At 38.3% G+C, this 13,725-nt stretch overlaps 1 long non-coding RNA gene across 1 annotated transcript; it reads left to right on the top strand.

Annotated features, from left to right (window-relative positions):
* The first annotated feature begins 10,961 nt into the window (after window positions 1-10,961).
* Window positions 10,962-12,473, top strand: LOC130466770 (uncharacterized). Its single transcript, XR_008926926.1, has 2 exons — window positions 10,962-11,259; window positions 12,220-12,473. It is a non-coding gene; the product is annotated as an uncharacterized lncRNA (long non-coding RNA).
* Window positions 12,474-13,725: the final 1,252 nt, after the last annotated feature.

The following is a 13,725-nucleotide window of genomic DNA, read 5'->3' on the forward strand; positions in this document are numbered from 1 at the left end:
GTTAAAACGCCGTTTAAGAAAGCGGTTTTGACATCCATTTGCCATATTTCGTAGTCGTAATATGCAGCGATTGCTAACATTATCCGAATAGACTTTAGCATTGCAACTGGTGAAAAGGTTTCATCGTAATCCACACCGTGGACTTGCCTGTAACCTTTTGCAACCAATCTAGCTTTGAAAACTTCTAGTTTTCCATCCTTGTCCTTTTTTAGTTTGAAAACCCATTTGCTTCCTATGGCTTGGTAGCCATCTGGCAAATCGACCAAATCCCAAACTTGGTTTTCAGACATGGAGTCTAATTCAGATTGCATGGCTTTTTGCCATTGCTTGGAGCTAGGGCTCGTCATAGCTTGTTTGTAAGTCGCAGGTTCATCACTTTCAAGTAATAGAACTTCATAGCTCTCGTTCGTCAAAATACCTAGGTACCTTTCCGGTAGAGATCTATATCTCTGCGATCTACGCGGGGTTACATTTCTATATGGTCCTTGATTCTCACCAGATACTTCTAAAGATCTCTGAGTTTCATCCTGAATGTCATCTTGAGCATTCTCTAGAGTTTGTTGTTCGACTCGAATTTCTTCGAGGTCTACTTTTCTCCCACTTGTCATTTTGGAAATGTGATCTCTTTCCAAAAAGATACCATCTCGAGCAACAAACACCTTGTTCTCAGATGTATTGTAGAAGTAATACCCCTTTGTTTCCTTTGGATAGCCCACAAGGATACATTTGTCAGATTTTGGTTGAAGTTTGTCTGAAATTAATCGTTTGACGTATACTTCACAACCCCAAATCTTAAGAAAAGACACTTTTGGAGGCTTTCCAAACCATAACTCATATGCAATCTTTTCAACAGCTTTAGACGTAGCTCTATTTATAGCGAGTGCAGCTGTGTTTAGTGCATGTCCCCAAAATTCTATTGGAAGTTCGGCCTGACCCATCATTGATCTAACAATGTCTAGCAAGGTTCTATTCCTCCGTTCAGACACACCGTTCCATTGAGGTGTTCCAGGAGGAGTCAATTCTGATAGAATTCCACATTCTTTCAGATGGTCATCAAATTCATAGCTCAGATATTAACCGCCTCTATCAGACCGCAGTGCCTTAATCTTCTTGCCTAATTGATTCTCTACTTCACTTTGAAATTCCTTGAATTTGTCAAAGGATTCAGGCTTATGCTTCATTAGGTAGACATAACCATATCTACTGAAGTCATCAGTGAAAGTGATAAAGTAGCTGAAACCACCTCTAGCATTTGTACTCATTGGTCCACATACATCTGTATGGATTAAACCCAATAGTTCAGTTGCTCTTTCTCCAACTTTAGAGAAAGGTTGCTTTGTCATTTTTCCAAGTAAACATGATTCGCACTTACCATAATCCTCTAAGTCAAATGGTTCTAGAATTCCTTCTTTTTGAAGTCTTTCTATGCGCTTTATGTTTATATGGCCTAATCGACAATGCCACAGATAGGTGAGATCTGAATCATTCCTTTTGGCCTTTTTGGTATTTATGTTATAAACTTGTTTTTCGTGATCTAATAAATAAAGTCCATTGACTAATCTAGCAGATCCATAAAACATCTCTTTAAAATAAAATGAGCAACTATTGTCTTTTATTAAAAAGGAAAATCCCTTAGTGTAGACACCTACTTTTGTCCCCATTCCCGAAAGGGAAGGTTCGATGATGAGAACATAAATCTCCACTTGTCAACGCATCTCCTATAAAATAACGAATCTCGATCACCCTTTTCATTTCAGCCAAACCTGCTATTTATAGAAACCTGCTAAAAATAGTAATTGCCATAATGGGTAGTTGTTAAAAGTGGCAAGTCATAAAAGATAGAAACATGTCAGAATTAGGTGTTGCACTCCAACATAAATTCTAAAAGAGATAGAATTGGCAAAAGGAATTCTATTCTTGTTATAATTCGAAAATAAGAGTTACGTATCGATTAAATTCCTAACGAACCTAGAGTTCGTAACGGGCCCAGAGCATTCCGTCATAAGTTGATACGCACTAATAAACTCGGATAAAGTCTCAAAAGCTCCGTGATTAAGAGTACAAATCTGACAAAAAACTCGGCTCAGACCCTATTTTCAACGCCTGGGTCTGGGCGCCGAAATCTTCGGCACCCAGCCCTGGGCGCTGAAAATACCTGGGGCCGTGTTGTTTCCGAATTCTTTTTGGATCCGGATTCTAAAGATCTATCTTTCCACAAATTCTTTCCCTATAAATATAGCCTCAAAACCGACGTGAAGAGGACACACAATTCATAATTTGAGTATTGACTCCAACCCTAAGCCTAAGCCTCACGCTGCGAAATTGATCCCGCGTTCTGTCGCAATCGACCCAAAAGTCGAACAGAACGTATCCTGTCCCTTGTAGCTGATGAATTAAGCCTAAATACTGGAACACTGCTCAGAAACCCGAGATTCGTTAAATAAAAGGAGAAATAGCAAAGCTAAGTGGTTAGTTTTCTGAGAACCGTGACGCACCTCTCAAGGGTGCGTCGTAATGTGTCCCTTCGCATGATTTAATCGCTTTCATCACCCTTTTATAAAATTGTTAAACTATTAATTTGATTGATCTATCACGCTTAATAAAAATAATACCTTGGACAATTGAACTATCATGCTAGGTACCTTAAATCAATCTAAATAAGATAATCACGATCGATTTAGTATTATGTGTTGCATATTGCTAAAATCAATTCAGAATAGTTTAATAGTTTAACGCATGTCCCTTCAATTATTTATGCTGAGCTAGTAAGGATAACCTGCCTCTGGAGTTATCGATGAGCACTCCTCTCGGTAGTTACAGTCCCCCGAACTCTCAATCTCTGCCCTGCGGGTGTACGTTGAGCGATCCCCACACCAGGGATCACAAGGGAACCTATGGCCGTCGTGGTCGAACATAATTGCACTCCCTTTATGTCACGATAACCGGGTTTTGTCAGTTTTTCTCATTGTCGTTAAAAACTGAATGGCGACTCATATATTACTAGTCGATTGGGTCTAAACTCACGGGAAATCTAACTACACTTGATTTGACAACGTCACGCCCACGAGGGACGAGGTCATGCATTAGTCTCGTGCTTTTTCGACCCCCTCACAGTGGCGACTCCACTGGGGAACGTTAATGAAATACTCATGCTCGTAAGTAATCAAAATAGCCGAAGGGTGAAACGATTCTACTCTGCGTTTATTTCCTTATCAAGTTGGGACGACCTGAAAATCAGCATATTAATGTGAACGGACAGAACCGCATAACGAATCTCGGCTCCCTTGGCATGTTTCATCTCGGGAGTTGGGACTAAGGATACCCATCGCCAACCGGGGGGTGCATACGCTTCGAATGTTGTCCACTCGGCACTTGTCGCTAGTAGTACACCCATCCCAAACCCAATCGCTCGCCCACTAAGGTCCCTCTCATTGGTGCATGCCCCCTTGGCTTACATTGTGATTGGCCTCTTGGGACGAAATTCGTCTGTTGAATGCACTACCTCGACCGGGGCATGTGTTGGATCTACGATAGAAGCGGTACCAAGCCAGGCGCAAATATTACCCATAGAAGCCTATCATAAACTACGTGACATATTATTTTTGCTTCATGTTATAATGTTAGTTATGTGTAGCAAATTACGTGATTGTGTTGTGATTGTGTGTGACAAATAATGTTAGAAAACCAACGACCCTAAAAATTGCCCAAACATTCATAAACACCAATTGGCCAAAGAGTTATACCTAAATACGTGTCCCGCAATCCCGGGCGATCGCCACAAAAATAAGCGACGCCCAGGACGGCCTGTAACGGATCCCACGACGCTGCATAACGCGCAAAGGACGTTATTGGGCAAGCACGCAAAATTAAGTCGTATGTACGAAAAAAAATAGAAACGAACAGAATACGAGTACCAGTCAGGGACGCATTTCCAGCGCCCCTGGCCGGGCGCCAATTATTTCAACGCCCCTCCTGGGCGCTGAAGTTGCTGCTTGGCCTTTTGGCCAGGCACCGCAGCCTCGGTACCCGCGCACAAAATATACGTAGCAATAAAAAATTCGTAAAAAATTTGCTACGAGGATGTATGAAAAAGGCACTCAATTCTAAAAACGACTTATAAAATAAACAACTCTTTGCGTCGTCATTAGGCCTCCTATGACGACAAAAACCGAGCACGCTAATTAAATGACCTTGAATGTCACATGGGCAAAGTATTCAAAAAAAAATAATGTTCAAATAAAGTTTTCAAGGAAAAATAATGTTCGAATAAAAAATAAATAAATCCGAGTCTAGACTAGGCTATGCCAAAGTACAATCTAAATCCTAAGTCTTAGTTGTCTTATACATAGAATCGGTCCTAATTCTTGGTGTCGTTCTGCAAGTTAAAAGGTTAAAACATATCGAGTCTCCCTTCCTAACATTTCAATCAATAAGCAACCATATGTAATTGTCATCCCTTGCTAAGAATCTACGGCCTCAATACTCTCTCTCACCAACAAAAAATATATTATGTAATTCAAGTATTTGCAAAATGGAAACAGTCACATTCTGAAAATCATTCCTCCATAGTCGCACAACCCCCAAAGTGAACCTAAGGTGTCAATACCATTGACAAAAAAAATTAATGGCCTCAAGGCTTATGATCACATTGGGTCACGACTATCATAATCCTCTCGAGCCACTCGCTCCTTGAAATACTCCTAAGTACGGACTAAAAGATTTTCCATGAATGCAACATGACGAACCATGAAAATACCCAAATCGGCATGCCATAAGGCTACCATCGTGGTAAAGCAATACACACTAAGAGGGAAGCCACACTAATGATTCTAGTCTTGCAAAAATGAAAATTCGATCTCCCCAACTAACTACCTTGCCAACATTAAGTAAAATGGCACATGACAAATGAACACCCAAGGGTTAAAATCTAAAGTGCCAACCAACGAAAGTTATGGTCCAATTAGCCTAAGTCTGAGAGTCGCTTGGTCAAGTATTATAGGCTTACGCCACGTCATCATTTTGAGTCTAGGACACCTCCTTGTATTCATACACGGGTTATAATCAGAAAGATTAATGAAAGTTCGAGTCTAAATCACAACTTCCAATTAAGTCCCGGAAATTGGAATCTGAAAAAAGCCAAAAAAAATTATTTTCGATGAAATTCTTTCGTTAAATTTCAATAAAGTAAAAACAATATTTTGAATCTACGCTATTTGCACATTTTAAGAAACGACTAAATACGCTTGCAAAGTAAGACAATTTAAAGGTCCACCCTAGGCCTACTAAAACTAAAGGTCCACTATAGGCCTACCAAACGAGGCTCACTCGGTCTCGCCTCGTGACTCAAAGACCACAACCATCTACCTTTTAGCCCAAATAAAAAGGGGGGAAATCCCAAGCAAAAAAGAAAAAAGAGAAAGAGAAAAGGGAAAACGAAAAGAGCGAGCCATGAAATACTTAGCCCGTACCTCCCAAAGTGCGAAATTTACCCAAGTAAATGAAGGAAAAGAATTAAGTCAACCAACCCAAATCATACCACAAAAACTACATAAAGTTCTACAATCTTCTACCCTTCCCAATCCTCATGCTTGAATAATATCTATACAAATTATCCTATCTCATTCAACCCATCTTTCAAGCCGTTTTGAGTCACGAATTAAAATTAAAAAAAGACAAATGAAAAGTACATTCTACGCTTAACGTAAAAAAATAAAATAAAAAATAAATAGTAAAAAAGAAACTTTGCAAAGCACCTTTAAAGTTCGTCTAAAAAATAAAAAGAGCATTTAGCGCACAAAAAAGATTCGTAAATATTTGGCACAAAACGAAAAGAAGGAATCATTTTCAACGCCCAGAGCTGGGCGCCGGAATCTTTAACGCCCCAGCCCGGGCGCTGAGTCTCTCTACTTGCCAAATTTTGTCCAGAAGTGCTCGTCATTTTATCCGCACATACACGAAAAATAACGAACACTTGGAGGGGTACAGCACGTATTCAGATATACGTACCAAAAAAATACATGAAAAGATTTGTGCTAATATATGTACTTAAAAAATAAAACAAATTTTTGGCTTACGGCAAAGCAGCAGATTAAAATAATAATAAACTTCACTTATTTCACCCTCTTTCAAACATTACGATTCCACTCGAACGTACTTGTTTAAAATCGGCATTCCAAGGAACCATTTTCTGGCTAAGAACTACGCAAGACCTGATTCCAAATTAAATCTATTTAAAGCGGATACGTAGGCAATCCATGATTCGGTCCAACCAATTTGCAAAAATGTTCAAGCCTATAGAATAACAAGAATAAAAAATAGAGTCCCTTATTGAAATTTAATTACTTGCAATCCAAGTCGAAAGAAAAATTTAAGTCAAAGGAAGAATGCAAGTCACCAAGATGAGCACACATCGAAAAATAATAAGGGCACGTACCCTTGCCAGAAGGAGCGCTCACACTCCTAGGCACTTAGCCAATACTCAAAAGATCGCTTTGCCTCAATTGAATGGGGGCTAGCGCGAGCGTCCATGACCTCTAAAGTACTCGACTTGACCCTCCCTAAAGCAAAGTAACTCACTTAAAGACCTGCTTTCACCACTAGACACAGTCATAATCGCCAACAAGTAGTAAAGGCATTAAGCTTGCAATAAAGAGGATTGTTCTACGACATCGCCCCATCGTTCCTTCGAACTTAGGGCACTCGTTCATGGTAATTCAAATGCTTGCGAATCCCTTTTGAAGAAATCAGACATTGTCAATAGAACTTGGCACTTAACCAAGGCTCACCCTACTTAGACATATGACACGGGCATCTAAAATCGAAATCTGAAAGCATCATTAATGAGAAGGCATAATAGCAACTGGGGGCTAAAAATTGAAATGAAAGAGCTAGGGAAAGAACTAAGTATACCTTGACCTTTTGTACAGACATACACCAAGTAAATCTAAGTCAATTTGAAAGTGGTTTATATTCCCGCAATTCTGGAAAAGATGGCCCTAAAATCCTAAAGCATGTGCTACACGGGCACAAGTAATATCTTGACGCCTGCACCCTGGCTTCCAGCAAATCCTTAGACAGCATTCCGAAAATCGTAACAGTATTTTGATTCATTCATGTAATCCTGTACGAACCATTCTATAAGTCAACTTACTTAGGACACCTCGGATTGTACACAGTAGGACTCGGATTTCAAATAATTTTCAAAGACTTCTTCGAACATAATAAAGTGTCGTTGGTTTAAGCTAAGTATGCGTTTATCTCGATGTTGCAAGTGAGTCAAAAAGATTTCTAAATATGATTATGGGTAAAGAAAGGCACCTAGCTTTTGGTCAAGGCACACTTCAACATGTGACTACCTTGACCATGGCAATGTCGCACAATACGACATTTACAAGAGAAGTAGCAAATCACTACTCGAACGTACCTCGCACTAAACGAGTCTGGTTCAAACTATTCATGATCCATGTCACCATGAATGCATAAAAACGTGTGCCAAGCATTATAGCACCAAGCTAATCCCGTAGCTACAATTGGGGGCCTGAGAAAAACACTCTAAAAATGCTCGAAATGACGATTTTATCGCAAATTCTCGACGCTAATGCTATACGCACGTCATAGGGGCACAATCCTAAGGTTTGATCATGTAAAACGAACCTTAGAATGTCTACAACCCCCCCCCAAATTCTAAGCGCTACTTAGAATATATAAAGTCACCCCACTAACAAGGGTAACTGAAAATCGCGAGTCACCAAAACTCCGATCAAACTACTGCACATAACGCTCGCCCTACAATCGCCCGTTACACAGTCTACGTCGTTCCGAAGCAAAAGCGAAAGAAAAAAAATCAAGGATAAAAAAAATCAAGGATAAAAAAATTGGAAGAAAGAAACATCTATGAATCCTCGCATCGAACGAAGTAATAAGCCGTGCACACCCACGCAGAAGGTGCTACACTTGTTCGAACACCTGAACGGCGTGATGAAGTGCTCCAATGCAAATAATAATAATAATATCCCAACACCTGGAGGAATGATCGGCCACACAAGCCTACGTCGCACCATAAGTTTAACCATCCCACGGTACAAGTCTAAAAAAAAAAAAGAGTAAGGCATATTGCACTAATGCAGGCACGACCAAGAGCACGTGTAAAAGAGGCAAAGACTACTTATCGCCCAAATTGAAAATGCAAGCCACACGACTTCTACATTAAGGATTAAAGGTAGAAAAACATTACCTATCACGGAAGGGATAGCTCGCACCTACACGAGCGGAACCCCAAGGCATCTTTCTCGAAAGAACCTACAAAAATCGTACGCCAAAAGGAAGCATCCCAACATGCATACTTGGGGGCTCCAAGCTACGAAACGACCGTAGCAAAATAAAAAAAATCTCAAAGCAAATGTTTGAACGATTAAAAGGGCACGATGCTTGAGCTCACTTCATGAATGGGCCTGAACCCTATCCAGCTTCTAAGAAAACTATTCAATATCAGCCATTGCTCAAAAAAAAAATGATTCAAGCGAACTGATTAATGGACCGCACGCAACGACCATTCTATGAACGCTCGTTCGCACATACATTCTAAGTATCGAACATTCACGAACACGTTCAAAAGAAAAAAAATAAGAGCGATCAAAGTCTTACACCTCAAGGTATGTTCCTCGGGCCATATAGACTAGCCCGACTATTGCAATAACTGTACACCTTAAGAGCAACAGTTCCTTTAAATAATCGCCCCAAAGCGACAAACACCGTAGTCCGCCAATCGGCTACGGCTTCTCGAGAAATCATCACGAGAAAGTCCTGCCTGGGACGCACTTTCAACGCCCAGGACCATGCGCCAGATATTCCGACGCCCAGCTCTGGGCGCTGAAAATCAAAATAAAGAAAAACAAAAGAGAAGAGAATACTTAGAATTTCCAAGTGAAATAAACGAACGAACGAGAGGCCAACTGTGTCATCAAAAGACCCGCCCAAGCAATATTTTAAACGCCCCACTTGGGCGTGAAATATTTCTAACGCCCAGGCCTGGGCGCCGAAAATGAGCCCAGGCCCAAAAGAATCCCGGATTTCTATAGGGTCCTGCCGTATCCATTCGACCCGAAAATTGCCGATTTCTTTACTGAAAGTCGCACCTCACGGCTTTGTTAAGAGTAGCACACCACTACAAAGATCGCTCGCACTTACGAACACGATCCCAAACACGATAAAAAACATTACAAATTGCGTATCCCTAAGGAACCTGTTTTACAAGAAATGACCGTCAAGCACGAGTGCTTGGTGGCTCGAAAGAAAATATAGAGTATACAAAGTTAAAAATAATATTCCCAGACTACGCTGTAAGAAGCCCCGTGTTTGGATAATCTCAAAAGATAAAACCGGATTACGACCTCAAGACAAAGGCCGTCGTTGATACTTATACATAGTCCCCTAATCAAGGACCCAGGTAGTGGCAAAATTGAGCCGTAAAGACTAGCTCAAAACCATGAAAGATGATGACCACGAGACAATGGTCCGTCTAAGCACGTTGTCAACCCACATTCATGTTGCAACTAAATCCGAGCATCCCTCGAAAGAAATAAAATTCTTCAAAACAAAACAAAAACAGGCTCGCCATCTTCAGCCGGCGGGGTCTGTGTCACTAAACCGCGCAGGTCCTCAGTTTTCAGAAAATGAAAAGAAAATAAATTCTTCAAAAACAAAAAAACATGCTCGCTGTAATCCCCCGTAAATTTAGAAACATTATTTATATATTTTAACATATAGTTAATAATATTCAAATAGAATTTACGAATTTTAGAAATAAATATGTAATTAACGAATATTTATTTTTATACGTTTTAAATATTTCAACGATTTATGAAATTAAAATAATTTAAGAATTCGATGTTGAAAAGAATTTGAATTACGAAAACACGGTCGAATTTAGAAAACAATCATAAGCGGTGTTGAATGCAAATACTAAGACTAAATGTTCATTCTAGCCCAATCGGGTGAAGCCCAAATGATAAAGCCCAAAGCTCTTTACTCCTTTCAATTGCACGTAAAAACCAAAAACAAAAAAAAAAACACAAAAAAAGCAAAACCCCTTCTCTCCCCTGCAATCACGTGAAACCTCAAACCCTCCTCCCTCACTGCCGTTTTTCTCTTCTCCCTTCAACCGCCGTCGCGCCACCGCCTCACCACCGTCGGACTCCTCCTCCATCGCCCGGTATTTCTTCTCCTTCTCCTCTCATTCGTTTTTCAATTCGTTCATTGTTCAATCTCTGAACTTGGTTGTTTTTGTTTTGCTTGGCCGTCGAACCAGAATCACCTCACGCACCACCAGCCGCGGAAACCACCGCACTGCCCTGATCGGCGTCCGCCGAGCGCCACCGCCCAACCTATCTATCGCGTTGTTGTCCCGCCAGTTAGCCCCCACAATCCTCTTCCTTGCTTTCTTCTTTCACTCACTACACCGATTCGCGCCACCGCACCGCCGACTGTACCTGCTAGCCGCCGCGCAGCCGCGACCACCTTCACGCCACCTCACCACCTTGTCTGCCGGCAGCTTCTTGTTCTCTCTCCTTTTGGTTATTTCTTAAACCTTAAGTTATTTAAATCTTTTAATTAAGTTTATTAATTTGAAACTATGTTCTTGAATTTAATTTATATGTTTTATGATCTAATTAGAATTTTCAGATTTGCATAATATGTTTAAATGATGAATTTAATAATGTTTTAATAATTTAAATTACGTTTCTTGAATTTAAATTATAAGCTTTATGATTTAATTATGAATTTCATAATTATAGGTTTGCATGATTGAATTATTAATTTGCAGATTATGTAATTGAATTGAAATAATGATTTTAAGTATTTAAAGCATGAATTTTTAAGGTTTTAATAGTTTTAAAATCATGGTATGATGTTTATGAATTATTAAGGTTATCGTTTTTATGATTTTAAGCATATTAATTATGGTTTGGCGAAGTTTTAAACTATTTTATATTGCTGGAATTTTAAAAAAGAGATGCTTTATTGGAGTTTATGATAATTGGTGATCATTAGTGTAGTAATCACTATGTTAGGAGGCTTAGTAGCTAAGTGTTGTCATTGGGGAACGTTCTAAATATGTTTAGGATGTTTTTAGAGTACGTTAGTGTTGCTGTAAATTATTAGAAATTGATTGGGGAATTTTATTGGTTGTTTTTAGGCGGAGAATTCTTTGTGGGCGACTTTTGAATTCGTTAAAGTGGCCTATCAGTTTGTTTACACAAGGTACGTACATACCGTGTGCTTGGATGTGTGTTGTATTGAGAATATGATGAATATATTTATGAACTTGTTTATGTTGGAATTTCATGTTCAATGTCGTTGAAATAATGCGTTGAGCATAGAACTTTATTAATAAGAATTGAATCATGTTAGCATGGAATATTGATGCAAGCATGTTGGTTTTGTGGAACTTTATATTATTTAATATTGGTTTAGATCTTTATTGATCGTTGTTCCTCTTTAGATTTTCACTACTTTATAAGGGCCGAGGACCTTGTTTGGTAGTTGAACCTTATACCTAATAAAGGTTTTTAAATATGGATAAAGGAAGGATTAAAATAGTTGGAATTGACTCTTGGTTGAATGTTGTGATCACTGGTTTAATTCAAAGATAAAAGAAGTTGTGTTTACTTGTTGAATATAATATTTATGTTTGATGAGTCATAACCAAGTATTAAAAGTTAAGTCATGTAAAGTGAAAATGAGTAGCAATAGCTTTAGACTGTGCACGTCTAAAGTGACGGACAATCAGGAGTTGGGGTCATGGGTAGCCTATGGCTTTTTCTGGGGCCGGATTGATCACCGGTTCTATTTTTATTTAAAAAGTCCCTCGATATCGCAGGTCATTGGGGTTTACGGAGTCGCGCCCGTACCTCGTCTTCCTTAGTGAAGAAGAAGTTTCTAGTAGACAACTCAGTCCATTGACTATTTCAATTAAAATAATGTTAATGATACAAAGGTCTAGTTCAGTTAAGTATAGTCTTCAAGTCAATATATCTTGATTATCCTTGCTTATGTTTTATTTAGTACCATGTTAGGATTGTTCGTTTAATAGAATCATGTTAGGATTATTATTGATTTAGTATGTAGTACTCAGCTTTGCTGATTTCGTGCTTTTGCTTGTGCATGTTGATCATGGCTATGCCTTATTGATCCTGCGATGACCCAATCTTTGGTGAGTAGTCTCTAAGGATCAATAAGCATTGTCCATCTGCAGGTTTGAAGATGTTGCATCATTGGGATCGGGAATAGAGAGCTTGTATTTAGTTTTGATTTGCTAAGTTAACTTGGGTTTGTTTAATTGGACTTTAAACTTGTTAGTTGATCTTATTTTCGTTGATTGGTTTTGGGATTAACTATGTAATCGATTATTTATAAACCTAAAGTTAGTTTTATGTTTTCCGCTGCAAAATTCTGAATAAGCCGTTACGTTTTCACACGGGCGATAATGCCTTGATAATTCTCTACGTTTTATATTAAAATGTTGTTTTAGAAAAGAGAGAATTGTCGGGGTGTTACAAAGTGGTATCTAGAAGCTAAGGTTTTACTTTAATAAATTTTTAGGCGCCTAACTATCTAGTTATTTAAAATAAATTTCTTAAAAATCGAGATTCTACGTATTATAGTGTTCAAAAATTGGTACTTTTTTTTGGGGGGGCCGATTTCCTTTTACCTTGTTTGAAAGTATACGATATTCCTTATTTACGTTCGAAATCAAATTATTTTTCCAAGTTAAAGTGATACTTTCGACATTTTATTTTTCTTATTATTTATTATTCAAACAAATAAATAAAAATAATATGAATACATTTTTTTTAAAAAGGAGTTCAATTTTTTTTAAGTTGTTTCAAGAGTTAGAATTCGTTAATTAGGAAATATAAATCTTTTCGAATTAATAACTTTATTCTCGAATTTATTCGCTACGCATTTTCTTAACTTATTTCATTTTATTTATTTTATATTTTTATTTATGTTATTATTCTATGTTATAATTTTATTATATTTTCGTTCTTTTATTTCGTTATATAAATGATTCTAATGCTTTAGTTTATGAGAGATGGGTAGTATAAGAAGGGCATGTAAGATAGAATTATATGTGCATTAGTAGCTAGTCAATGATAAGAAATTGATTGTTATGTATGTGCATCTGCTAATTGTTTAAGTGCTACATTTACATGTGCATAAAGAATTGTTTGATTCCACCAAACTTATTGATTATTGAACCTTGTTTATGTTTTGGCTGGAAAATCGTTAGTGAGACCTTGAATTGTTTATTTCAGGAATAAAATGTTTCTTTCCAAGTATACAAACATAGGATCCTTCGAGAAACTTGATATAGAAACCCCTGATATTTACGTGAAGAAAATTGTGTTTGGATGTGAATATTATGCTAAAGTTCAAGGGCAACCTATCTTAATGAGAAAGGATATCATAGCAGCCACTATCATTAATTGCTTACCTAACAAATTTCCATACCTAGAACTCAAGGAAAAGTTTAAAGACATGCATTCTGATAATGGAACTCCAAACTTGGCTAAGTATGGAACTTGGGATGGTAGATGGAAATATGATTCAGAAATTCTGACCACCATTATTGAAGCGGCAGGAAGTGGGTTTAGAGACGGTAAAATCGTAGGGAGTCATGTTGGGGATTCAGTTACAGAAGAACCTATGGGAATAAGTGTAAAT

Source organism: Spinacia oleracea, chromosome 2, assembly GCF_020520425.1.
Source record: "Spinacia oleracea cultivar Varoflay chromosome 2, BTI_SOV_V1, whole genome shotgun sequence".
NCBI classification, from domain to species: domain Eukaryota; kingdom Viridiplantae; phylum Streptophyta; class Magnoliopsida; order Caryophyllales; family Amaranthaceae; genus Spinacia; species Spinacia oleracea.